Source organism: Alosa pseudoharengus, unplaced genomic scaffold (assembly GCF_046254945.1).
Source record: "Alosa pseudoharengus isolate Yale_2024_CS ecotype anadromous, Long Island Sound unplaced genomic scaffold, YU_APseudo_1.1 YU_APseudo_1.1_scf_17, whole genome shotgun sequence".
Lineage (NCBI taxonomy): Eukaryota > Metazoa > Chordata > Actinopteri > Clupeiformes > Clupeidae > Alosa > Alosa pseudoharengus.
The window spans coordinates 18,005,099-18,008,975 of NW_027468640.1; the positions used below are offsets into that span (position 1 = coordinate 18,005,099).

A 3,877-nucleotide genomic window follows, 5' to 3' on the forward strand; every position below is an offset into this window, starting at 1 on the left:
ATTTAAATGGGCTCAGATCCTGTTACAGTGACTATATGTCATTTGGAAGGCAATTTATTTTGAGTTAGGGTTGGCTGGTGTGGGTATGTGTGCGTGTATGTGTGTGTGTGTGTGTTTGTGTGTGTGTTACAGGGGGTCTGTGGGTATGAGGTGGTCTCAAATAATGAGAAAAGTCTGAGTGTGTGTGTGTGTGTGCATATGTGCATGTGTGCGTGTGTGTGTGTGTGTTTGCATATGTGCATGTGTGCGTGTGTGTGTGTGTGTGCGCTCACAGATGGCTGTAACTTTAACTGTAGGGTCATAATCTTTTGCCAAGATATTACCTGCTACAATACAGGATGTGAGCTGATGGATTTTGGGGATATTAGCGAAAAACAAATACTACTAAACAATAGTAAGTAGAGAGAGAGAGAGAGAGAGAGAGAGAGAGAGAGAGAGGCCCTTGCTCTGAGAAAAACTCTAGCAGACAGTTTTGACTGGGAACCTAAAAGGCAGCAGCCCTCCCTAATTAAGATGTTGGGATGACAGGTTAGCTTACCACTGACTGAGTGGGACTATCATTAGTTTCAACATGACTTCCTACATCCATTTATTATCCCTGGACACCTCAGGACAGGACATGGCACCTCTGTATGTCAAGCACTCCTGTTAATGAGCATGCAAAATATACAGAGCCTGTTGTCCTGTTAGCGAGTCCATTCACTGTCCATTGACTACAACAGGGTGATCATTTGCCATTGCTACATATGGTCTACTTACACAATTTCGAAACATAATTAATCTCAAATAGCCTATATTATAGCCTACACATCCCAAAAAGTCGATGCAAATTCTGTCACTAAATCAATGAGTCGGTGTTTAATCCCTTGTTTAAAACAAATAATAAATAACAGGTCATTTGAGTTTTAGTCGGCCAGGCCCGTGGCTCCGCGCTCCGGACGTGCCTTTGAAAAATGACAGGGGAGGAAGGCAGCGGGAGCGGGACGAGTTAGGGAATTGTTAGTAGAGGGCAGAAAAGAAAGGAGGTGGGATTTTCAGACCGGATAGCCCAGTGACATCAGGGCGGAAAAATGTGTGTGTGTGTGTGTCGGAACCAGACAGCGCGTGTGACGGAGAGCGAGAGCGCGAGAGAGAGAGAGAGAGAGGAAAAGGCGTTTCCATTCTTAAACCGGCGAGACTGTGTGTACGCATAAGCACGATCGACGCGAGCACAGCAACTTCCCAGGACCAAAACCGCTCTCAAACATCTTGTCTGCCCTCTTCACGCGCAGCCGTTTACAATTTGTTCATTTGAGATATCCAAAAATACAAACTGTCTACGGCGACACTGTATTTTGTGCTAAATTAAGTGATATTAGCAAGGTTTGGATTATTATACAGGGTTGTTTAAAGCCTTCATAACCAGTTATAGAAAATAACTGGACCACGATAACGGGAGAGCTGCCTCCATCACCGCTTAGAACACGCGAGCATCACCACGACCGACGGCTGACTCATTATCTTCGTTCGAAGTAAGTAACGTCCACTGTCTTGATTGGGAGTGGTTAAGTAATTTGAAATATATCAATTGCACCACGTTCCTGCAATCGTTCAAATAACATTTCTCTCATTAAATCTGTGGTTCAACAACGTGCATTCCGCCACATGCTCTTATGTGTGGCAGTAGCCTATCCTACATTGTATATCACTTCCTTTAGCCTACTCAATGTAGGCTATGGGATTCTGAGGATTTTGTAGGAGCTACTCGTCATCTGAAATATTGACAAATAAAACACTTAATTTAGACAAGTGACCACCACAGTGTTTCGCCGTCGTCTTTTCTCGGTTGGGTACAAGTAAACATATAGGATATTATATATATCCTAAAATAAAATTTTGTCGACTGGTCTGTGCCCTTGGTGGTGTCAAAACCGTGCATAAATGTGGGTTCTAGTGTTATTATAAATATCGTTTTGTCGCCTTAGTAGTGCAGAAGGGCGTGCGCTCCTATAGCTGTGATGCCTCGTTGGAATGCAAACTATGAAAAAATCGTACTCATTCTATTAGCAAAAAAGCGTAATCCGGAGCATTCCACAGCATGTGGGTTTCTCTCGTTTTGTTATTAACTACTTCCTTATACTGTTGTCAACCGGTGTCTTGTTATTGTGTGTTGTCGGTTGAACGTTAGTTTTTCTGAGTCGTGACATCCACTGATTTGTGTAGCCTACCCGGCGTCTCCCGCACAATTAATTGGTGCCTCCATGGACAGTACACGGCTTTATTATGTTATCTTCTTGACAGACATACATTTAAGTGTAAATAATTGTGGAAAATCAATGTGTTCAATATTATCCTGAAGTTTGAATAACTTCTACCAGCTGTTCACGGCAATGGTGGTGCACTCGGCGGAATAATTCATTATGAATACATACTGGGAAAATGCTTTTGATTCATGTGTGTAGTGACTTAATTTAAAGTGATTCAGATCATTTGTAGCTCAGATGAGAGTTTGACTTGCCACTGGCCGTAGAGAAGTCTGCACTTTCGAATTTAGAGTAGGCCTATTGATTTCCGCGTCAGCTCAGGCTAATTGCTGTGAGCGCGCACAGTCCGGCCAGCACAGCAGAACCGTGCTTCACCCTCCTCACCCTTCCTGTCTCTGCCGACAGCAACACGAGGAAGGGGAGTTGGCGATGGCGGTGGCAGGCAGTTCTGTACTTGTGGTCGATGTTTTGTTGGCAGACAGACAGTCAGTCAGCCACTCAAGAGGGTTTTCTGGAAGTTCCGCCGTTTTGCCCGAAACCTTAAACCGCTAACCGGGACCGTGCTGGCAAACAGTGGAAAGAGCCTTTGACCGCTTTCAGTCCCCACTCTGTGCCTCGGCCAAGTCCTCTGACTCAGAGGAGGCTTCTGGCCAGCCATTGCCGGCCTGGCAGTTTAAACATCCAGGGTTAACCATCTCCTTATATGCTCCTTTTTTCTCCTAAACTACACTAGCCGAAACTAGACTATGGAAAAGTGCCATGGTTTGTTATGTAGGCTACATTTTGACAATGTGATGGTGTCCTGGACATATTTGAGTATGAATCAAATTCAAGTACTTTCTTTTCTCCAGGTCTGGCATGTTTGCTGATGTGCCAGGGATTGTTTGACCTTCCTAGATCTCAAACCACAATTTCTGCTTTGGGACTCAGGTGTTCTCACAGCAGAGCCAAAGGGCAAGTGCTATTGATTGTGCTCTATGTGGGCTGTAGATTTGGCAGTTTGTGAGTGTGGAAGGCTTGGCATTTGTCCTAACTGATATATTGGCAGCACATGTATACACAAAACAGGCTTGCTGAATTTGCTCTCTCCCATGTTATTTGGTCCGTGACTGTGGCTTCTGCATGAGTCAAACGTTATAGTGTGCACAATTTGAGGGGTTTTAGCAAATGTGCCCACATAACAATCAAAACACCTGGACATAATATGGTCTAAAGTCCAGACTGTTGGGTAGAAAACCAGACAGATTGGCTAGCAACCCTATTTGAGACTACTGCATTTAGTTACTGTATGGGTTTAGTGTTGTAGCCGGTGCTCTGAATGATACATGATTTGCATACAAAATTGTTCCACTGATGGCTCTGGATTGGAGGGTATCTCTAATACGGGTTATACAAGGTTGATCATCTGGATTATTTTGTAGGTGTGTGTGTGTGTGTGTGTGTGTGTGTGTGTGTTGTTGTTTTTGTTGCTGTGGTTGATAGAGATGATGGTCATTCAGTATATTTTCAGATGGGACTGTGTGAATTTATTCTGGGCAGATGACCTCTCACTCTGTCTCTGCACGTGTGTTTGTGTACAGCACTGGTTGTGTGTTTGTTGCGGTTATCCGTCGATGTGGAGTGGCCGACCCACC

The 3,877-nt window shown here is 44.2% G+C and overlaps 1 protein-coding gene across 1 annotated transcript in view; it reads left to right on the plus strand.

Annotated features, from left to right (window-relative positions):
- The first annotated feature begins 1,196 nt into the window (after nucleotides 1–1,196).
- Nucleotides 1,197–3,877, plus strand: part of pea15 (proliferation and apoptosis adaptor protein 15) — a 45,751-nt gene continuing 43,070 nt past the window's right edge. The window contains exon 1 of the mRNA XM_076288753.1: nucleotides 1,197–1,511. The gene's annotated coding sequence lies outside the window, so the exon portion shown is untranslated. The remainder of the gene's footprint in view (nucleotides 1,512–3,877) is intronic.